Below are 24,936 nucleotides of genomic sequence, written 5' to 3'. Positions count from 1 at the left end.
ATATTTTAGCCAAAGGAATGATGTTCTAATGGGAAATTAAAGACAATTAAAAGTGAAAGTAGGATATATTTCTCTTTTGTAAAATCATACAGTGGAGAAAATTTAAAAGCAATGATTCAAAAGGATAATTGGTTTGTACTGATGTTATGTTTCTGCCACCTCTGAAAAATTTACAGGAATTTTTGATAGAACAAATTTTTAAGGGAAACAGAGAAACTCCCTCCCTAGTGTGTCCTCTGAAAACATACTCTCTATCAGGAAGGAAAGTCTAAACTTGTGTTTTTTTCTAATAATTCTAAAATTAATTTAACTTTATATAAATAATGTGTCTGAGAAAATTTGAATGTACACATTCATTAAATGGTATATGTAAATTCAGTTTTATTAAATGTTCCTTTAAAAATAACAGTCCTTTAATTGTAATTACAATAGAAAATTTGAATTTTCCCCCTGACCTACTTCTCTAGAAGCTTTGTAAAGTCAGGAGGTTGAATTTATGGAATAATATTTAAAGGTGTTTGATTTTGAATTTCTTTGTTGGTTCTTTTAGTTGAGGACAAGCTTTTTCAGTAAAATGAAAAAGCACAACCAGGTCTCTCTCTCTCTGTTAAATTAGAGCATGTGTGTATTATTTAAGCTACACATACCTGTATTAAACGTCAAAATGCCATTATCAACATTATTTTATGTTTATTGTTTAATCTTATCTGCAGAAACCACCCTGAGATCATGACTTGAGCCAAGGTCAAGAGTTGGATGCTCAACCAAATGAGCCACCTGGGTGCCTCATGAGATTGATTGAGCCCCACATCAGGCTCCACACTCAGCAGGGAGTGCACTTGAGATTCCCTCTCCCTCTGCTTCTCCCCACTCTTGCACAAGTGTGCATTCTCTCTCTCTTCCTCTCTCTCTCTCTCAACCCCTCTGTCTAAATTAAATAAATACAATCTTTTAAAAAGCACATTTTGGGGCACCTGGTGTCTTAGTTGGTTAAGCATCTGCCTTCTGTTCAGGTCATGATCTCAGGGTCCTGAGATCAATCCTGCATCAGTTCTCTGCTCAGTGGGGAATCTGCTTTACCCTCTCCCTCTGCACCTACCCCTACTCATGCTCTTCCTCTCAAATCAATAAATAAAAGCATTTCTTTTCTTTAAAAAAAAAGCACATTTCAGCTTAGTTAGCTTCATTTGAAGATACAGTATCATCATCATTCAACTTTATATATTTTCTTGGATTCTCTTATTATCTTTCATTTACCTTGTTAACTAAGAAATATCCTGGTTATTTTGTTTTTAGAACATCACAGTTTTTAATCATGCCATTTAATACAAGAAGGTGACTGTCTTCTTAAAAACTATCTCTAATAGCCTACTAACTTCCCTTTCTAATTTGAATTTATTACCTTGTATGTCTGCTACTGAGGTATGATTCTGGGATTTAATTCCATTGTTTTGTTGGTTAAATTCCCAGTTTTTTAATATGCCACAAATTCCCTTTTTAAAAAGGAAATATTTTATTGGACTATACCCTCTAATGAATTTTTTTTCAAACACATGCAGGAGAGGTAAACTGAATCTTTGCATGTTTGAAAATGGCTTTATTCTCCTTTCATACTTTATTGGCATATTTTAATTTCCCAAATGACATCAAATTTCTACTGTAGCCTTACAAGTTATAAATGCACATTAGTGTGTTCCTATTCCTTGGAAATGACAATCCAAGTGACTCAGTTACACAGTTAAGGGAATAAAATAAATCCCTGGACTTCTCTCCACTAGAGTATTCATGGTGAAGCAATAGCCCACACTTTACCTTTAGTCACTGTTTCATACCAGTTGGGAAATCAAAGTTTCACTATACGGCCCTCCTGGTAGACGCTTGGAGGAATTACAACACACTCTAGCATGTTTAGAAATGTCCTTTTCCCTGCCCACAGCTTACAAAGACACAATTGCATAGTGGGAGCCTTTGGGAAGTTTTAAATATCTTCTGTGAAGGAGGAGAAATGTGGACATGTTGGCCAAGCTGGTCATTTTCATGGCGGATCTTACACTTGCTTTGGCCATTTTTGGTATCCTCTATGCTCTTTCCCTAATAGCAACCACAGGTATATTCATCTCTGTCCTCTTCTATATTTTCAAAGGGATGGATAAAAACTGTGACTTCAGCAAGGGAAGAATCCAGGTGCCAGATTCCAGCAGTGCTCCTGGGAAGGCATTTGCAGGCAACATGGAGAGTCAGGTCTGGAATGCTCCCCACCTATTTTCTGGCTGCAAGAGAAGAGGCCCAAGGAGTGTGTTTTTGTCTGCTAGAGAGCGAGGAGCCCTCTATGGTGGAGGAGGTGTGCAACCGGACCTACCAGAACACCGCACCCACCCAACTGAGAGGTATTTTTCTAAAGACATCTTGTCCTCCAAGTTAGATAAACTTCTGGTCCCATTAATTCTGGATTTACCATCACTGAGTGATACCTCTTTTTAAATAAAAGAAACTTGTATCAATATTACACCTTATTCCTTAGTGAATTTGGATCAAGCAGCATCTTTTCTTCTTTATGAGGTTATTTTTTTTGTATGAGGTTATTTTTTTTAAAGATTTTATTTATTCATGAGAGACACAGATAGAGAGAGAGAGAGAGAGGCAGAGACACAGGCAGAGGGAGAGGCAGGCTCCATGTAGGACTCCCGGGTCTCCAGGATCACACCCCAGGCCGAAGGTGGCACTAAACCGCTGAGCCACCGGGGCTGCCCTGTATGAGGTTATTTTTAAGGTGAGCGTGTGTCACGTCCATTTTAATTATCCTATTTGTGAATGAGGTCATACAAGTAACATGGATGTTTGAGGGGAGAGGAGGAAAACCAGTGCTTCTTATCACTGCCCTCCATTTTTCAAAAATGGAGTCAGCAGCCTCTATAAGGACTACAAACAATTTTTGTTTTCAGCTGAGAGTCTCACCCAGCAAATCAGGGATCTCTACCTGTGTTATTTTCTTTCCCAAGAATTGGTTAGCCAAAGGTCAAAAGTACTTGAAACTTTCATTTAAGTCTTCTCTAACAGTTTAGTTAAAAAGCTTGGTAGAAAAGGAAGTTTGGGGAAAAGGCTGTTCTTTCTATTTATGTGTTCTTTCCTTGACTCCAGGTGGCTGTCCTCAAGTGGACAGTGTATTTTCAAAATGGTCCTTGGGGGGAAAAGCAGTACTTGAAATATGTGAGATGGCAGAAAGGAGACTTACTCCTTTCTTTGTTTGGTGCCCTGGAGCACTAGAGATTTTAAGGGGAAAAAAGTCATGGCAGTGTAATGATAATGCTCCAAACTCTGAAACTAGGCTCATTTGGAATTCTGGGTTGCTTTTTCCATTTTACTGCTTTGGTCCAGTAAATGGATCAATTTTGTCCTAGTTTTTGTCAGATAAACGGTCACCATAGGTGGTCCATGTTTGGGTGTTTATGGTATAAATCCATATAGTGTACGGCATGTAGACTTATTTTCTCAGGAAAAATATCTGGCTACTTTGCAGAAGACTGTAGTAAATTGATTCAATTTTAGCCATCATGATTGCAGCTTCTTAAAACCAAGCCCTGTCTTCATAATTCATCTCCATTGACTTGTGGACTTTTGACGTCTAAACTTTTTAAAGTATTTCCTCTCAACAAACTAAAAAATCATTTTAGTCTATAAGTAAGATGACTTAAATGAACTCCTTAGTCCCATGAACAAAAAATACTTAAACTTTTAGTTGATCTTAAGCATGCTTGCCACATATACACACACTCATAAAACAGAAGGAAAATAATTACATGAGGTGATGTGTTAACAAGTTTGATTGTGGTGATTACTCCACATGTGTATATCAAAACATCAGGTTATACACCTTAAGTATATACTAAATATGTAATTATATTATTATTACATTATTATAAATATATGCTACACATAAAACATCAAGTTGTGCCATTAAATAGATAAAATTCCTAATTGATAAAGGGAAAAGAAAAGGAATGGGAACAAAATCAAAAATAAATGCACAAAGAAAGAAAAAAATACTAAAACTTTTAGAAAACAATGAATTGACTTTAGTTTAATAAAGTTACCCGTATTTCAGTCATGGTATTTGTTCAAAAGTACAATAACTAATCCACTTAAGAAATTGATACATTTTGTTGAAGGAGTACAGACTGTAACAAGGGATTTTAAAATAATTCTCCAGTACATAGTTTCCAATTTTATATACAGATGTAGCTTTGGTAACCTATCTGGTGGGATGTGGTGTACCTCCAGACCACGCTTTGAACCTTTGCCTCTAACTGTTGCCCACCTGCATTCAATTTACAACCACAGAGGCATTATTTTGTTTAATGTTTTTTCAATTCTAAGAAAATTCAACTATTGTGAAATATCATGAAAAATATATGCAGAGTGTGTATATATTTGTCTTTAAGTATTAATTCACTTCCTTATCTGGAAGACATAGAAGGATGAGACCACAGCTTAGGTCAATTTTGATTCAAAGGAGGCAGAAGAACTGGTCCTGAGTATGAGACATTGCCTGAAGTCAGGGATCATAGGGAAGAACTAAGGAGCAGGAATGAGGAAGGAGAGCACGGGGAAGAAGAGAAAGGCCATGATGACATGTGAGCCTTGAATGTGATTAAACCAAAGGGCACCAAGTTGAACATACAATTTTTCCTCATAGAGCTTTTGGATAGCTAAGAAACTTCTACACTCTACTGTGCTAGCATTCAGGGGTAATGAGCCACAGTTTGTACCCCAACAAAGATTTCTTGCATGGTCTCTGCCATTTGTCCCAGAGTTTTCTTATCTTCTATGTGTTCTTAACATAAAGGATTAGGTCAATGGAAATGATTTGATAAGAAAAGAAACCAAAAGTGCCTTACATTTTGAATATCTTGAGGCTTGCCCTCTGTCTCCACTGCACAACTGCCTTACAGGTGTCTTCAGATACCTATTGGCCCTGTAGGGTGTTGGGTGTGCATGTCTTGCCAGGCTGAAGCAGCTCCCTTGAGGTCTTTTTTGCATCCAATGCCATAACTATCCATTAGCGACTATGTGGATTCCAGAAACTTAGCTTTAGTTGAGGTAAATTCTAAATGCTGTTAAGTGAGACTTCATTTCTAAGTCATATTATTTACCAGTGATTCAGCAAGGGCTCCTTTTACCTTTATTTTATAGAATGTAGCAGCGCAGTCTTAAAATTCATAAGGACCTTGAAAGTCTTTGAATACACTTCTCATCCAATTAAGAAATATATTCTGAAATATCCCTGAAATATGGCTGTTTAACTTCTGCTTAAACATTTTTATGAAATGCACAAGACAGCCCATTGTTAAGTTCTTTCTAACATCCAGTAGAATTCTGAGCCCCTACAGCTTTCATCTCTGTGTCCTATTTTTACTGTATTAATAGTCTAGAAAATAGTTGATTAAGTACAATACCTTCACTGGAACAACAAATCCTAAGAGGAAAAAGGAGCTTCCCTCCTGATTTTCTATTGCTACTCATACCATTGAACAACATTGCCCTTTGCAATGCAAATAGGCCCCATTTACAATCATAACTTGTAAAATAAATCCAGGGTTTATTATGTACTTTAATAGAAGATTCTTAATTTGTCTTTTTCTGACTTCTTGTACATATTTGTTAATCAAGAATTTTGAACTTCATTTCTTCGAAGCTTCCTGAAGTCTGGGAGAGTTGCCAATTTGCACCAAAGAGCAGCATTTTATTAGTGCACCCATAACTATTAAAATGTAATTCTAATGCGCTGACCCAATTTCACAGCACATCAAAAATGTAATTCAACCCCAGATGACTCTCCAGATGTCCAATAATTTTCCAGTGGATGTTGTTATTTAGAAGGTCAGATGAATTTGAACGTTTTGGAAAATTGGCAAACTTGTCAATACAATTTTTGAGTGTGTGAGTTCAGAAACAGCAACACTTCAGGCAGACTAATTTTTTTTTTAAGATTTTATTTATTTACTTATTCATGAGAGAGAGAGAGAGAGAGAGGAGAGGCAGAGACACAGGCAGAGGGCAAAGCAAGCTTCATGCAGAGAGCCTGACGTGGGACTCGATCCCGGGACTCTAGGATCATGCCCTGGGCTGAAGACAGCACTAAACCGCTGAGCCACCTGGGCTGCCCCAAGCAGACTAATCTTTGGAGAAGGAAGCCCCTTTATCACAGATAGCTAAAAGTGGAGGAAGTTGGGACAAGGTCCAGCCATTCGGTTTCTGATGACACAGAGACCAGCTAGAGCCTATGTAAGGCTGGTGAGGGGGAGTCCTCGTGGCCAGGATCCCTGTGGCTTTATTAGGCTGGGGCAGTTAGAAGGTTAGAAGTCAAAGATATTCTGGCTTTGTGGATGGCTGAGGGAGAGCAAGCTTTCAGAAGCTGCAAGACAAGGAGGGACTTTAGGTTTTGGAATGCTTACCTGGAATGCATTATCTCTTTTTTGTTTCTGCTCTTGGTGACATTTCTAATGATACTAAGTTTTTGAATCTGGGAGCCCAATTGGGATCTTGACCACTCTCCTTATTGGTAGTTTGTGTCCAGTCACTGCCTCCTTAGGCCTCTGTATCCCAATCTGAGGAGAATGTGAACCCCATGACTTGGAAGGCTTCTTCAGGGCTATAATACTGTAAACTTTATATAATAGCATGAGTTAGAAATATGAAATGTGGTCAACCAAGATGGCAACTTGCACAGAGTATCTCTTAGCATCTCAAAATGTCTTGCCAATCCCCAGGGGATGCGTGAGATATGAGAACCACCAAGGGACATGGTGACAGTTTTTTGGAGCATTTACGGAACTGAGGAAAAAAAACTCCTGAAATAAGTTTTCTTACGGACCCAAAATTTATCCTGATGTTCCTATTGCACCAGCTGCTCATAATTAAAGGGTGACATCACACGCACACCTGCATCCTACAGGCATCAATTATCCCATTAATTCAGACAGGCTGCCCAAACTTCTAAACCTGTGCATTCTTGTCATATCCGCAAGCAAGGCATCTTTTTTGTATCCAATACTGATCACATACGTTACTTTTCCTTCAGGATCTCAAATAATTCATCCACAAAATACATACTTGTATAAATAATATTAATTGCCACTCCTGAGCTATATTTTATTATTGTAAGAGTTTATTGAGTAGATGCTTATTGCTACTCACTGTAATAGACAATTTGAAAAAACAAAGATGTAATATGTAAACTTTGATGTATGGGGTCCTATTATGTTCCACTTTAAAAGAATCTATAAACTTGACATGAATTAGAAAACTCATGCAAAGTAATCAATTACTTAAATAAGATTTAATGCATTTTCAAAAGTTAAAGTTTCAGTAAAAGCACAAAGTTCCCAAATTTTAATTTATTCATTTTTAAAAGCCTGTGTTTTGAATGAGCAAATTAATCCAGGTTATCCAATTGATTTGCATTGTAAATCATCTCTGTGCCTTAGAAGACAGACGTTGCTAAAAGTAAATGGATTGTTTAGCAACGATTTCTTGAATATGGTGCCAAAAGCAAAGACAAAAGAGTAAAAATAGATAAACTGGACTGCATCAAAATTTAAAAACTTCTGTGCATCAAAGAATACAAACAACAGATTGAAAAAGCAACCCATGAGATGGGAGAAGATATTTGCAAATTATGTATCTGATAAAATGTTAATATCCAAAATACATAAAGAACATTTACAACTCACCACCACCACCAACAACAAAACAACCTATTTATAAAGTAACAAAGGACTTGCATAGACATTTCTCCAAAGAAGAGATATGTAGTCAACAAGCACATGAAACGATGCCCAATCTCACTAATTATTAGGGAAATGCAAATCAAAACTGCACGCTCACTAGAATGGCTACTACTGAAAACCAGAAAGAAACAAAGTGTTAGGGCAGCCCCGGTGGCGTAGCGGTTTAGCGCCGCCTGCAGCCCAGGGCGTGATCCTGGAGACCAAGGATGAGTCCCACTTGGGCTCCCTGCATGGAGCCTGCTTCTCCCTCTGCCTGTGTCTCTGCCTCTCTCTCTCGCTCTCTCATGAATAAATACAAATAAAATCTTTAAAAAATAAAAAAAAAGAAACCAAGTGTTAGTAGAGATGTGGAGAAATTGGACCCCTTGGGCACCATTGAAAGCAACATGGTAGTTCCCCAAAGAAGTAAAAAAAATTTACCATATGATCCAACAATTCAACTTCTGGGTATTACATCCTGCAAAATTGAAAGCAGGATCTTGGAAAGATATTTAGACATCCATGGTCATAGCAGCATTACTCACAAGGCTGAAGGGTAGAATTGTCCATTGACAGATGAATAGATAAACAAAACGTAGTGTGTATATACAGTGGAATATTATTCAGCCTTATAAAAAAAGGAAATTCTCACAAGTGCTGCGACATGGATGGACCTTGAGGATGTTATGTGAAATAAACCTGTTAACAAAAGAACAAATATGGTAATATTCCACTTACATAAGGTATCTAGAATTGTCAAACTTAAAGGGACAGAAAGTGGAATAGTGGTTGCCAGGGACTGGAGGGAGGGGAAAAATGAAGAGCATGGAGTTCTAGTTTCACAATCTTAAAAGAGTTCTGGAAATGGATGGTGGTTATGATTGCAAAACAATGTGAATGTCCTTAATGATACTGAACTGCACACTTAAAAATGGTTAGAATGGTAAATTTTATGTTATGTGTATTTTACCACAATTGAAAACAATAATAAAAAAGTAAATGAATTGTGGGGCACCTGGGTGGCTCAGCGGTTGAGCGTTTGCCTTTGGCTTAGGGCGAGATCCCTCATCAGGCTCCCCACAGGGAGCCTGCTTCTTCCTCTGCCTGTGTCTCTGCCTCTCTCTGGGTGTCTCTCATGAATAAATAAATGAAATCTAAAAAATAAATAAAAATTTAAAAAAGAAGTAAATGACTGTAATATTGGCAAAATTATATTTAGTTTCTGAATCAATATATATAATGGTGTACAAACTAAACTGGGGTTTTTGGTTTGGGCTTCTTTTTTTTCTTTTTTTTTTAAAGCCTGGCTGTAAAAACTAGGCTATAGGAGATGATGTTCTTCATGGGGCATTTTGTATAGGTAAACTTTCCAGACTATTTGGCTTTTTAAAAATTGCATAAAACATACATGCCTTGTCTCAACTCTGGCTGCACAGTAAAATCACCCAGAGAGCTTTTAAAAAATAATCATTCTTTGGTCTGAGTAAAGCTCCAATATGGGTAGATTTGCTTGGTTTTGTTTTTTAAATATCCCCAAGTGGTTGTGATGTATGGCCAGAATTGACTGGGCCAGAAAAAAAATAATCTAAGCTCTCCACCACTCAATTATCTTTATTAACCAGTGATCATTGGTTTGTTCTTGGCACTAATAAACATGGGGTCTCCCCCATTGATTAACTAGCTCCTCATGATGAAGAGTCTAATACTGGTAGGCCCCACCATGGAAGTTCTACGAATAAGTACTGTAGGTTCTTAGGCAAATTGAAAACAATTCATAACAGGTTTCAACAGCATTTATTACATTTGCTTTCAGTCTTGAACAAGATAAGTCAATAATTCACTCGATGCTCAGATGTAGTTAATTCTTAGAAAGGCCATTCAAATACTTTTGAGAAAGTACAACAATTAACTAATTAACAACAATTAATGAAGGCCTCATTTGAAGGCTCTTATCAATACAGATCAAGTGGGAACAACAGAAAATAAACAATTACAGAATATTTACTATGTAATTGTTCTTATTCAAGACACTCACACTAGGTGACAACTATATTCTCAGAGGTTCTGGGTTCATTATTTCCTTTGGATATAAAGCCATCATGCTGCAAATGTCCAACCCTAAGTTCTTCACATAGCTGTAGCATTCCTCACATTGCTAATGCAGCTAAAAGTCTTGGGATTAGAGGATCCTGGGTGGCCCCATCAGTTAAGCGAACAAATCTTAATTTTGGCTAAGGTTATGATCTCAGGTTTAGGGGATTGAGCCCCACATCAGGCTTTGTGCTGAGCATGGAGTCTGCTTAGGATTCTCTCTCTCCCTCTCCCTTTGCCAACCCCTCCTCTCTAAAAAATTAAAAATTAAATAAAAAATAAAGATCTTGGCATCAAATTGAAATCATGGTTTTTTTCCCTGCCTCTTCTGGGGGAGGAACTATAGGAATAAACTCCATTTGAAGTCTTTGTCCACACATTGCTGCCAGAGCAATCTTGATAAAACCTAATGTGGGTACTTGAAGACTTTCTGTAGCTCCTACTCCCCTGAAGGAGAGTATGTGAATATCGTAATCTGGTAGTCTTAGCCTCCTAACCACTTATCACCAATTATTCCACCGAAGGTTGGCTGAGATTCAGCTGGTATACATGTATATACCAGCTGGTTATACATGGTAGGCTGGGCTGCAGGCTGCAGCTTGGGTCCATGTCTGGCCCACATGTCTCTCATCCTCCTTGGACTGGCAGCTACTTGAATCATGATCTTCTTAAGAAGGACAGAGGGACACTTGGGGACACTAAGGTATAGATGGGAGTTGGCACACTGTCATGTTGACTCATATTTCTATGGCCTAAGAAAGTCACATGATATCAGTGGGACAAAGAAGTATACTCCTTTTTCCATGGAGGTCATGAGAGGGATGAGTATTTGCTGAATAATAATTGAAGATACCCGTAAGATATAAAATAGAATAAAATTTTTATAATCAATAGCATTATCAATATTATTCATTGGTCCTTCTTTGCTGTGAAATAAAATGCAGAATTAACATTGCCAGAGTGAAGTTAAATACAGGAGTTGAAATCCACATGCTTTACTTTCTGAGATTTTCCATGATTCCAGTTAAAAAGAAATTGGGGCTATTTGCTGGAAAAAAGTGTGTAGAAGCTGTATCTGCCCTTTTTGTGGTAGTTTCTCAAGGCTGGAAAGTATTCCCTCTTGTGTCCTCTGAACTCCTTCCTCAGCCTCCATCATCACTGCTGGTGGCTCAGCTCCCTGACAAGTGTACACAGATAAGGCCAAATATCAGTTCTGTCTTTGGAGAACAGGAGCTTTGGGCCAGGCAACATCCTGGTCTATCTACCATAGACTGGCTCTGAACTTGCGCAAGTCATGTAAACTCACAAGTCCATGGTTTACTTAGTAAAATTGCCCAAACTGACAAATAGTTTACTATGTTGATTAAATGAGATAAAATATGAAACTATAGTACAAAACATTAACCATAAAATACATATCCTTGTTTATAGTTTGTCTAGACTACAATCTCTTTGGGCTTTAATTCTCTTCCACTGTGTTGATTTACTCAATTTGAATTTACTTATAGTAAGGTGTCATTAAGAGCAGAGCAAAAAAATAGCTAAATAGCATCTTGTATTGATTAATTGTTCTCCGAGACCACCACAGAAATAGATTATAATAAAAATGACCAATTGCAAATTATTTAACTTTGGTTTTAATAATATGGGATACTATACTGGTTTCAAAATTTCTACTTCAGAATATCACCTAACAAGTATTGACCACAAAAGAGATAACATTGAAGCAAGTGATTTTTCTGTTTTTTATTAAAAATGATAATTATTCCAGAGCACCTAGGTGGCTCAGTTGGCTGAGCATCTGACTTTGATGCAGTAATGATTTCTGGGTCTTGGGATCAAGCCCTGCTCCAGGTTCCCTGCTCAGTGGGAGCCTACTTCTCTCTTTGCCCCTCCCCCTGTTCATGCTCTCTCCTCTCTCAAATAAATCTTTCTTAAAAATGATAACTATTCCAATATATAACTCAAGCCTTACTAAAACCTAATCAAGCACTTTCTTATTTAAGTATTTAAGAATTGTCAGAATTCCCCATTTCACTTTACATGTGAATGGTTTTGTTTTTGTCTTTTTTAGTGTGAATGGTTTATTGAACAAGAAAATGTGTGACTGATGCATACATTCTGGATATTTTCTTTTCATCTCCAGTTTCAATCTCTAGCAGTTTTACCAAATAACATCTCTATGAAATACTATGATTTCAAGTCATTGTTGGTTCTTGACAAGTTCAAAAGGGGCAAATCACAGATTTCTTTTAGAACAAGATTCATGTATCTGAAACAGGTCTGCAGAATTTAGACAAATATCTTTGGAAAGGCTCTTTATTCCTAAGGGTTATGCTCTTCACAGCCAGGTTTATTTAACTGGAGACTGCTTACAGTATAAGAAAAATAATATAAACATAACTTTCATGGAATCAGGGAATCATTTATATGCTTACAAATCTCAGATATGTAAATTAATCATTCAGGGGAAAAAAACACAACTCCTGAAAATGGACATGATTATAATAAAACCCATCAGCTGCATAAAATCCATCTTACTTAAACTAGTGTTTTATACACACCAATATATGAATAAATATTAATTTTCTTCTATTCCTTTAGTAAGAAAAGCACAGACGCTTGCAAAGTTTGTAAGTTGCCATGTAAACATTTTTGCTACTCTCAGAATTAAGAAAATCTCAAAACTTCAAAGTAGAAATGCTGATATCAGGACATAAGATAATACATTTTAAGAGCTTCCAAACAAATTGCTGCACCATAGGCTTCTTTCCATTTTTAAAACATGATGAAATAGTCTTCCTTTTATTTATTTTATTAAATTTGTTATTATTATTTTTTTAGTCTTCCTTTTCATGAAGAATGCTCAAGCTCCTAAGAAAGCCTGAGGTGCATGAAGTAGAGGAGATGAATGCAAAAGGATTTTAATTCCCAGGAGTAACATCTCACTGGCTACTGTGTTTCAATTCTTCAAGCCTTCATGCTCTTTGCCCTGCGACTTTACACCCACCATCAGAAGGTGGCTAGGTCTGTTTTCCCACTTCTTGAATAGGGGCTGGCCTCTGGACTTGGTTAGGCTAATAGAAGGCGTCAGAAGTGAGAGGGAGCCAGTTCCTAGTCTGGTTGTCAAGGGACCTCCCACTCCACACTCTGTCGGGAGTACTGCCAGCACCTTGTGAAAAAGCCCCTGCCAGGCTGCCAGAGGAAGAGCCCATCTGTCCTAGCTGAAGCCATACTAGTCCAGCCTATAGCCGGCACCCCCCAAACATGTGAGAGAGCCGATCTATCTCATCCACACATGACCACAGATGTGTAAAGGAGTCCGATGAGACCAGAAGACCTGCCCCACTTGCTCCTAAACCTTTGAGCAGTAAATACTTACTATTCTTTAGGAACTAGTTTTGGGCTGCTCTAACTCATGTGGAGAATGCGGTTTCTTAGAAGATCTAAATGTTTTATGATTTTGTTTTTATTTTTGTTTATTTTTGGTGGTGTTTTTTCCGCAGAAACTATTTTCTTGCTAGATTTGCTCAAATGCACATTGATTTTGTAGTTTTGAAGAGAATTCCTTGGTTTAATCCTACTTTCACAGAAACTCCTGTGTGATTCGTTTTGTCCTATAACCGAGGCTACAAGAAACCTGATGATGCTACTGGGAAAGAAGTAGCTAAGTAATTTCAAAAAGTGAAGAGTCTGGATCCCCCCTCCAAAAAAAAGAAAGGAAAAGTTTAGTAAAATGAATATCAGTTTGCAGATTTAAAGGCTGGCTCAGTTGATCTCATAGTAATGAAAGCAGAAAAGATGTCAAGGAGACAGAATTAAGTCTGAATATAACTTTTCTCTCAAAATGTCAACATATACATTAAAATGAATAAAAAATTATGACAGGTCAGGCAACAGATACATGTTGTACAATATGCAGATAATAGAAGGGATGAACAAATCCAGACCAACAAAACATTAAAAAAAAATTGAGGGTGTGATAGTAATATTAAAGAAATTCAAATTTAAGGAAGAGAAGCTTGAAAGAGACAAAACACAGATATCTGAATGAGATCTGTTTAACATAATTGATAGTTAATATGATTTGATTTGGTGCTCCTGTTTTGGGACACGCATATTATACCAGTAGGATAGTCTCTGATGCAAAACCTCTTTGATACCTCCAGGACAACGAGAAAATAGTAAGAGTAGGTTCCTCACTTATAAAAAAAAAAAGCAAGCAGTTGAAATACAATATTTTGTTTCTTCCATTTGGAAGTACATTTTAAACAAGCGAAATAGATACCATATGGCCTGTCAGTCACTTGACACTGAAGAACAATATAGGATTTGTATCTTAGTTCCCATTTCCCACAATGAGTGTTAATTCTTCCCTGCCTTTGCTCTTGCTATTTTTCATGAGCAGAACATTTACTTGTTCATTTCCTCTCTTCTTTAGTTGGTAAACTCCAAACCAGGTTCAAACTTAGAAAAAAAAAAGCTTTAAGTTTAAACTAAGAGACCGCCATTATTAGTGAAGGTTTTCCTAGTAACTCCAGGCAAAATAAACCACCATTGCCAAGAGTTCCTATTATTTCCTCACATCTGTAAGCATAGCACTAATTTTATATTATGACTATTTGTAGTCCTGTCTCCTCCTATTAAATCACAAGCTCTTCAAAGGTCCAGGGCAGGAATCTGCAGTCTCTGAAATATTAGAGATTTTTTTTTTAATGTTAAGATAAATGCTTACAAATTAAGTACTTAAATATTTTTAGAACAAACTGAAATGTATTCACACATTAAATTTTGATCCACATGCTCAATTTTGCACTGCAGTAATGGTAATGGTACTTGGCTCTCCTAGGTCTACTCCAAATTTTAGTCAATTAAAATAGTTTTAATACATCAAGGTGATTATCTTTCCAGAGGCAATAATTGTTCTCTATTATGATTATTAGTTAGATTTTCCAATTAGGTTTGATTGAAGAGAGCCATGGTTTTAAATATGCCAGTTCACTCCTTGTTTTATCTAGCACATGAATACGTATGACTATATTTGGATTCCTAATACGTAATGAAAGAGCAGCTTTCGGTGTTTGAAAAGAATGAATCCTACTACCCCAAGGTGATCTGTTTGTCTGCCATGATAACTAATAAAGCTTTCCTTGATACCCAAGAAGAATAAGAAATACCTTACAAGGGGCACCTGGGTGGCTCAATTAGTTAAACGTCTGCCTTCGCTCAGGTCATGATCCCAGGATCCTGAGATGGAGCACCATGTCAGGCTCCCAGCAGGGAGCTTGCTTCTCCCTCTCCTTCTGGCTGCTGCTTTCCCCTGCTTGTTCGCACTCTCTGTCTGTCAAATAAATAAATCAGGAAGGAAGGAAGGAAGGAAGGAAGGAAGGAAGGAAGGAAGGAAGGAAGGAAGGAAGGAAGGAAGGAAGGAAGGAAGGAAGGAAGGAAGGAAGGAAGGAAGGAAGGGAGAGAAAGAATGATCATAACCTCAACCGAAGGCAGGAGCTTAACCCACTGAAGCACCCAGGCACCCCTATTAGATGCTTTAAAGGGTAAAAATGTCATGAGGATAAAAATGCACAGGGAATACAGTCAGTGGTGCTGTAATAGGATAAAGTAGCTACAGGGGGTAGCTACTTGTGGTGAACATAATATAGATTTGTTGAATCACTATGTTGTACACCTGATACTAATGTAACATTGTGTGTCAACTACAATGAAAAAAAAAGTTTTCATCAAAAAGAAAAAAAAAAGGTGAAACTGTCCTAGAATTATTTCAATCTTAAGAGACTCTACTTTTCAATAAAAATTACTAGAATCATGATACTGGCTCAGTGTTCTCATTGCCTCTTTTCCCTTCTTAAAATCAGAGCTCTTAGAAAAACAAGCCAATACATAGAACCCTCAAAAAAGCACCACAGAACACTTTAAGATAGTATTTTTTTTTTTTTACTTAAAATTTATGCCCTTTGTGTCATGGAAAACGCGCTATCATATCCCTTCTCTCAATGTTTTTTCCCTTCAAAATACCATTAGGATGAAATGAACTGAGAATATGGGATAAAATTCCCTGCACTTCTTTGTCCCCAGTTTGGAAGGCACCTTATATAAACACCCCCTTCCACTTCACCCCTTAGGTCTTTCCCAAGCCTCATTATAAGGAGAAAACTTTTTTGTGTTATTCTTAAATGGAGATTGAAACTCTGGAAGAGTTATAACTACAAAGATGTAGACGAAGTAAATCAATTTCATTAGTTCTCTTTACATTTTTTTAAATTTGAAAATATTTGTGGGAGCCTGAGTGGCTCAGTTGGTTAAGCATCTGACTTCAGTAAGGTTATGATCTCAGGGTCCTGGGATCCACCCCTGAGTCAGGATCCCCACTCAGTGAGGACTCTATTTGTCCCTCTGCCCTTCCCCCACTCACTCACACTCACTTTCTCTCTCTCTTAAATAAATAAAATAAAATCTTTAAAATTTGAAAATATTTGGGAGGAAAAAGGCCTACCATATTCTCACATTAAAAACAAAGTTTTATGAAAGGAAAAAGTCAAAAGGCTCTTCAAATCAAAGGCTTCCCTTGAGATAGCCATTGTCAAGAGCTTAATATTTGCTCTTCCCAACTTTCTCTTATGCTTATTCTGAAATACGTTATGTACTTACAAAATGGCATTAGGCTACATATATCAAATTAAACTTGGTTGTTCTACTTAAAAATGTGTTTCTTCCCAAGTCATTATGTGTATACCTACTTATGATTGCTGAACATTAGCAATCTTTTTAATATTGGCAAATGTTTTGCCAACTTGGTAAGTGGAGAATGATGTCATTTTACTTCACATTTTGAAAAGTCAACATCACTCATCATCAGAGAGATACAAATCAAAACCACAGTGAGATATCTCCTCGCATCTATCTGAATGGCTGAAATTAACAACACAAGAAACAACAGGTGTTGGAGAGGATGTGGAAAAAGGGGAACCCTCTTGCACTGTTGGTGGCAATGCAAACTGGGGCAGCCACTCTGGAAAACAATGTGGAGTTTCCTCAAAAAGCTAAAAATAGAATTACCCCACAACCCAGCAATTGTACTACTACTACCCAAAGGATTAGAAAAAAATACAGATTAGAAAGAATACATGCACCTCAATGTTTATAGCAGCATTATCAACAATAGCCAAACTATGGAAAGAGCCCAGATGTCCATGAATGGTTAAGAAGATGTGGTACATATACATACAATGGAATATTACTCAGCCATCAAAAAGAATGAAATCTTGCTGTCTGCAACAACATGGATAGAGCTAGAGTGTATTATGCTAAGCAAAATTAGTCAGTCAGAGAAAGACAAATACCATATCATTTTACTCATATTTGGAAATTAAGAAACAAAACAGATGAGCATAGGGGAAGGGAAATAAAAATTAAAAAGAGAGAGAGAGAAAGAGATAAGCCATAAGAGACTCTTAATTATAGAGAACAAACTGAGGGTTGATAGAGGGAGGTGGGAGGGGGATGGGCTAGATGGGTGATGGCCATTAAGGAAGGCACTTGTGATGAGCGGTGGGTGTTGTATGAAAGTGATGAAACACTGAATTCTACTCCTGAAACCAGTATTGCACAGTATTTTAACGAGAATTTAAATACAAATGTGAGGAAACAAAGTAAAATAAAATAATAGAAAATGAATATCAGAAAAAAAGAAAAGTTACTTGTGAGTTTAATGTTGCTTATATTCCAAAATACCTTAATCTAGTAATGGAAAACATATTAACACAGAATTCAGATATTTCTCAGAAACTCTACAGCTGAGAATTGCTGAGAAGTCTTTCTTGAGCAACTCTTGAATTTTTTTCTATTTTTAATTTCTTTGGATTGCATACAGATTCTGAAATTTATAAGTCTATCTTCATCTAGCTGTGCATAATTTTCTTCTTTTGGCTAAGAGGAAGACATTCAAAAGAAACACCATAATTATTTTTAAGTTATACATTTATTTTGATTTTAAAAAATCAAACAGTAGATAAACTGCAAAATAAAAAGTCCTCCATCCTCCTGCATACCACTTCCCAGAGGCAGCCGCTGTGAACAGCTTGGTGTTTATTCTTATGAGCATTTTATATTCAAAGACCTATATCTATAGCTCATCTAATCTGTGTCTGTAATCTCCATATGTATCTGAATATAATTATATGTATCTTAGACTCCAGCTTATCTCTTCCTCTTTAATAGCCACATAATATTTCACTATGAACATGTTGCAATTTATTAAATTATTTCTTAGTGATGATAGACATTTAGGTAACTCCAGCTTTCATGTTTATATAAATGGTTCATTGCACATTCTTGTATGTATTTCTTTGCAAACATATGAGAATATATCTATAGAGCAAATCTGTAAAGTGTAACTTTTTGGTTAGAATGTGTGCCCCCTGAAAAGTTAGTAGATATGTCCTCCAAAATGTTCATGTCGATTCATATCCTTACCAGTTGTACATCAGGCTGGCTTCCCTTCCCAAGTCCTGGAGCAATGATGCCATTCATTATTCAATCTGACGGGTAGGAAAAAAGTCTATCTTTGAGAAAACAGTTTAGGGACGCCTGGGGGGCTCAGCGGTTGAGTGTCTGCCTTTGGCTCAAGCCGTGATCCCGGGGTCCTGGGATACAGTCCCGCATTGGGCTCCCTGTGAGGAGCCTGCTTCTCCCTCTGCCTATGTCTCTGCCTCTCTCTCTGAGTCTCTCATGAATAAATTTTTTTAAATCTTAAAAAATAAATAAATAAAAATAAATTTAAAAAAGTTTAAAACATTCTATATATGGTTGAGCATCATTGAATATTGGACATTTATCATTTGAAAAATGTTTTTACTCTCCAAGAGATATACCAAATATGTGACCATTATAGTGGTTCTAAGTTTCTAAAATGTAAAACTCTTCCCTATCAGTACACAAATGATTAGAGGAATAGAAAATGGACCGTAGTAATGAAAGATCCCGTAAGTCTATAAGCTGGTTTGTTTTAGAAGGAGCAAAAATAGGGATGCCTGGATGGCTCATTCGGTTAAGCATCTGACTTGGTTTCAGCTCAGGTTGTGATTTCAGAGTGGTGGGATCGAGCCTCACATAAGGCTCCATGATTAATTAGCAGGGAGTCTGCTTCTTTCTCTCTCTTTCTCTCTCTCTTCCTCCCGCTCACACTCTCTTTCTCTAAAATAAATAAATCTTTTTTTAAACAGGAGCAAAAATATTTTTATTAGAAATTAATATTTCAAAATATGTTGATATATTCTAAAACCCAAGTACCATGGTCATCAGGTGTCTTGAGAGTGTCGCATGTGTCAGATATAGTTGCAATTAAGGCCAAATTTAGCTCTTAAAACATGCAGAATTATAGCTCTAAAAAACAGATCAGGCATTTTCAAATTTTAAAATGCTCATTAATCACTGGACATCTTGCTCAAATGCAGATTTTGGATCAGTAGTTGTGGGGTGGGGCCCAGGACCCTGCATTTCTAAAAGCTGGGAGGTGATGTTGCTGCTACTGGCCTCTGAAGACCACACTCTGAGTCAGGAAGGCTTCAGATTTTAACCAGTTTAGTTCCTCATTTTATAGACACACACACAAAAATGGTTAATATACCTTGATATCCACTTTTTTAATGTAAAGAAATACACAGAATTTGCTTGTTTTAAGCTAACGAACATCCTATTTGTGTGACATAAATAATATGGGAACAGACTTATGAATAATACAGCAACTGTAGCTCTTAGAAAATAAAACATAATTAGGGATCGCATGAATTATGTAATCATTATTTTTAATGTTTTGTTCTTTCTAGGTCATTCAAACTGCCATCTACACGTGAATAACAAGGAAATTCTCATAAACAAGCAAACATACCCAAGAGGCATGAAGAGTTCTAATACTTCAAAAATGCGGAAGGGTCTTACGACAGTACAGATGCAGAAAAGATGGATTTGAGAGCAGTAAAAACTCAACCTTGGAGAGGATTAACATGCTATTCAACAATAGGGTACTGAAACTTGTCAAAATGCCTTTGGAGCTTGAAATACCTAGAGCTGCCAAAATATTCAAGAATGAAATTGAAAAACGTTTCTTCAAAATGCCTTAGCCAACCAAACATGAACATATTTGCTATCATGGCAAAACTGACCATTGCTTTTGCTGGTCTCAGCCTGGGCCAAGTTGGGCATCCTTCACTGCCCCACTGGAGACCAGTGTCAAGTCCATGCTTCCTTACACTTTGCCCATCACGCCCTGTCAATATTGTACTTGTCACAGATCACATTCTCTGTTTTATATGCTTTGGTTATTTGCTGTTTTTCCTACTTCATCCTTAGATTATCCATAAGCTTTAGCAACTGCATCTCAGCTGCTCCGTGTTGTCAACAGTGCCAATTCAAGTGCTGTGATTCTTAATAACCATGTGTCTGAATCAATAAATACCAATGAAATCTACAGCTACAGGGAGAAATGCCCTATATTCCACAGAAAGGCGAAAATTAATGATGGAGGACCACCAGCTGAGGAATGAACTTATCAGAGTTCTCAAAAATTCAGTAGGAAGGAGCAGAAGTTAGAGTCTTAAAGATTTGTTCATGTCTTACTGATGGTTAACTCCCCAAGAGTAGTTAATCAGAAGCAGAATTCTAGTTCCCACTGTTGTTAATGGGAAGTGAAGAGGAGACTCTGACAGCGTCAGAAGAGCAGCTGGGTTGGGAAAGTGTCAGAGGAGCCATTGGGAGAGGAGAAACAAGGGAAGCTTGGCATCCTGGAATGTGGACCTAACCGGCACCGGATTCTCCAGGAAGCTGAGCTAGATACAAGAGTGTGTATCCAAGAAGTTTACTTTGGGAAGTTCCATCCCAGGGAACTGGATTGGGAGACTTCAAAGAGTACCACAAGGCAAACATGTCTTCAGGCTAAACATTACCCAGGACAACTAGGGCTCCATCCTCCAGGCGGCGCTCTGAGAAAATGTGGAGAATACACCTCAGAGTTGTCCACCAGAAGGACAAGGAGAAACTATCCATCAGCTGTCTTTTCCCATTGGTCAAGAGTTATGGGGACAGGAGTGTAAGGGAGTAGTGTTCATGACCTTCAACTTCCAGGATTTACCTGCTTCAGAATAGCTGAATGGTTTCCAGAAGGTATCTTAAGACATGGCAAAAAAGAAGCTCCAGAGCAGAAAGCAAGAGATAGGTGCTGCCACTGATATAGGGTGCTAGCAGGTGACCCCTTCACCAAGCTGGTTGCTGTAAAAAGGAGGGTAAAGAGGATGTGATCTAGGGCACAAGAGGTGGCCAACACTAGCTCATAGAAGCACATGAGTCTAATGCAAATCCGTGTGGCCTGGCAATAATGAGCACAGAATCATACCAATCCCTTCTGAACAAAAGTCAGAGAAAAGGGCATGAAGACCAAGGAGTAGCCAGAGAGAGAAACTACTTGGGGAGTGGAAGAAGCCAGGCAAAGCATCACGGACACTGCGAATGAAACTCCACCTTTTCTATGCTTCAGACACAGACTGACACCTAGGTGGTATTTTTTTTCCTATTTAGGTTTTTGATATTTAGTTGCTACTTATTTCAACTTGCCAGCTCTGATAGAGCAATGCCATCTACCAGCCATTTTTAATGTGCTCATTAATTAAATTACGTTATTGCTTTAGGTGCTCTGAGTTTTAGGGAAAGCTCTCAGCTTTTTCTGCTCATAACCTTAGTTGGGATTGCTCCAAAAAGCTGACCCTGAAGAAAGGATATGGGCAAGCAGTCCATTCTTGGGATACAAGACCCCAGGAATTTCTGTGAGTGGGGAGGGAGGGAAAGAAAGGAGGCCAATGAGGATGTGTACATGAGCACATTTTTGACATCCAGTTTTTCTGGGAGTTTGCTGCACCGAGTGACAGGGAAGCTGGGGTGTCTAAGCACTGGCTCCAATTCCTCATGAGCCCACTGTAGTTCCAAGCTGCCCTGTACAAAGGCAGAGCAAGCTCCCCTAGTACTAAGAAGCCCTTCAGGCAGAGAAAGCAAGCAGGAAATTGTGGGTGGTTGAGGTGGAGGGGGTGGGCATATACCACGCTCTCTGAGATGATGTTGCAAAGGGCAAAATATCCAAACAAGGAGAAAAATAACAGCAACAACCTCCTGGTGGCATCATCGAGATGGAAAGAACAGTTCATTAGTACAGGGTCAGAAGGAATTAAAATTAGCTTTGACACTGAGATTATTAAATTTTGCAGAAAAAACTTCAAAACGGCATTGAATCTCCTTAAGAAAAATCCCCTTTGCTATTACTGAAACCAGTAATTGGGAAAGAAACCAACATGTTTATTGCTCTGGCCATGAAACCAAGGACCTCACCAACCCCTGTTAAATACCAACCACTGGGCTCTGTTCCTATGTGAACATGTGGAAACCTGATGGTGGTGATGGGGGTCGGGGGTGTTCCTCTTGTACTAATCACTGCTCTGGACCACACCAACGTGGAGTCACTCAAAAATCAGAAGGGGCTTAACCTTTCTTTTCTCCACCGAATGCTTTGTTGGAAAAGCTCAATGACAATGTATACAGCTTGCTGTGGATTTGCTGGATTTCACCGTGGGTGGAAGACTGCAGAGCACAAGAGAGAGGCTACAAAGGAAATGTTTTCAGTGGCTTCATAGATTAAAAGTCCCCCAGATTCTTCATTTTCTTTACCCACCTCTGTCATAGCCTTAGAGTGAATGAAGAGAGTCCCTCCTTCTGATCTGCGCTTGGCCACATAGCTTACTTTAAATGATGTCAACAGCCATGACATAAACCTGAATGTTGGGCTTGTCTTCTTGACAGTTGTGATCCTCCATAAGAACATGCCTCCGTAACTGCCACTCCTCCTTCTCCTTCCACCTGGGAGCTGACTGGACCCCAATCCCAGCTGGGAGCTTCCATCATGAACACCTGGAGTAAAGCTGCCTAGCCAAGCTTATTGTAGATGAGACAAGAGCAGTCTGAGAACTCAAGCATGCGGACGGATGCTTACAGTTGTAAACTGCTGAATTTTGGGGTGAACTTATTATGCAGCATTATTATGGCATTATAAAAGTTCTCAATAAATACCAAAGTATTCATTATATTACTTCCATTTGTTTTTATTTATGTATATGAAGTGTTTATTATACCAAAGCATTTATTATCCACAGAGGAGAGAGACTGAGGGGAGAAGAGTAGAGAACGAAGATGACTTTTTACTTTTATTCCATCTATTTCTATAAATAGTCCATTTTTTTATAACTACGCATTACAATAGTATGATTTGTGAAAGGAAATCTGACAAAAACTGTTTCCACAAATGGAAAAGAAACAAAAATATTATATTAATATATCATATTTGGTCAACATTCAACTACCGAATTATCATTTATGTAATGAATTAAAGTCTTGCTACTCAAAGTGAGATCCTTGGACCAGCGGCAATGACATTACCTGGGAGCTAGGTAGAAATCCAGAATCTTAGGGCACCTGGGTGGCTCAGTTGGTTGAGTGTCTGCCTTCAGGACAGGGCCTAATCCAAGGGTCCAGGGATCATGCCCCCACTGAGCAGGGAGCCTGCTTCTCCCTCTCCTTCTGCTGCTCCCCCTGCTTGTGCTCTGTCAAATAACTAAAATCTTTTTTTAAAAATTCCAGAATCTCAGGCTTCACATAGACCAGCAAAATCTGTTACAAGATCCCCAGATCCTTGTGTACAGGCAAATTTGAGAACCAGTGTTGTAAAAAGTTAAGCATGTTCATTTTTGCTTTAATCACTGAAAAAGAAATGGTTTAAAAAGTAAAATGTTTTATTTAAATTTCTTTCCTAATATGTGAAAAGTATTTGGAAGTATTTTCAAATAGAAAAGATAATTTGTGAAAATTATCCTTTCACAACAGTAAAAAAAAAAAGGGGGTGAAATGTTAAACACAAAACTTGAATTTTTCAGTAACATAATGAAAGCAAAAAAAGTGAGTGTTTACATATTTTAAGAAATGAAGGGTGAATTTTGTGAATTGTGCTTTTTCTTCTCACATCAAAAATCAATGTTTCCCCTTTCTGAGTGGAGAGCCAGCCAAACCCAAGCTGTCTGGATTCTACATTCCCAGGTGAACTTACACAGTGTAGCGCAGAGACAATATGAGGTAGCCACCTAGCTAATTCCCCATCACCAGACACTGGAGCAGCCTCAACTTCCTGCTTTCACATGGAAGTCAAATCCATCTCTTTCACAGCCTGTCACATCAATCCCAATTTTTGTCTTTTCCAAAGGTAGTTCCCTGGACCTAGTGTGACTCCACCTCTAATTATTCATTATTTGCATGAGGGTTTCCTCATCAGATATCATTAGAAGGAGGAAAGGGCTCCTGTTGCATGGGCAACCAGAAGCAGCACATCCATTGTGTCTATTGACTGGACCCTACTTCTAGTTTTTCTGTTACGCTCTTACTTTTTTTTAAAGATTTATTTATTTTAGAGGAGTGCACATGCATGAGCAGCAGGAGGGGGAGGAGGTGGATGAGAGAGAGAGAATTCTAAGCAGAGTCTCTGCTGAGCCCCTTGTGGTGGGGCTCTATGTCATGCGCCAGCCCCCACCTGGATCATGGCCTAGTGGAAATTGAGATTTGGTTGCCTAACTGACCAAATCACCCCCATTATGCTTATTTTTAAGGTCAAAAAAATATAATCTTATCCTCAGTCCTGCCTCTTGTGGTGCTATCTTCAGCGTCCAATTTCTCTTGGATTTATTACCTTAACTCCTTCCATTTCCACTAGATATTGCTGCTGAACTTTTTTTCATGGGCTTCTTGGCCATTTGTAGATCTCCTTTCTTTCTTGGAGAAGAAAATTCAAATCCTTTGGCCATTTTTAAATTGGCTCACTTGTCTTTTATTGTTGAATTGTAGGAGTTCTTTATATATTGTGGGTTCTATAATATTATCCGACATATTATTTGCAAATATTTTCTCCCATTGTATGGGCTGCCTTTTCACTTTCTCAATAGTGTCCTTTGATGAACAAATTTTTATTTTATTAAAACATTTATTT

The 24,936-nt window shown here is 37.9% G+C and overlaps 1 long non-coding RNA gene across 1 annotated transcript; it reads left to right on the top strand.

Annotated features, from left to right (window-relative positions):
* The first annotated feature begins 1,903 nt into the window (after positions 1 to 1,903).
* Positions 1,904 to 22,995, top strand: LOC140618093 (uncharacterized). Its single transcript, XR_012018267.1, has 2 exons — positions 1,904 to 2,387; positions 19,697 to 22,995. It is a non-coding gene; the product is annotated as an uncharacterized lncRNA (long non-coding RNA).
* The last annotated feature ends 1,941 nt before the right edge of the window (positions 22,996 to 24,936 follow it).

This window comes from Canis lupus, chromosome 26 (assembly GCF_048164855.1).
Source record: "Canis lupus baileyi chromosome 26, mCanLup2.hap1, whole genome shotgun sequence".
NCBI classification, from domain to species: domain Eukaryota; kingdom Metazoa; phylum Chordata; class Mammalia; order Carnivora; family Canidae; genus Canis; species Canis lupus.
Note: the sequence above shows the minus strand (reverse complement) of the source record. Positions and strands in the feature narration are given on the sequence as shown.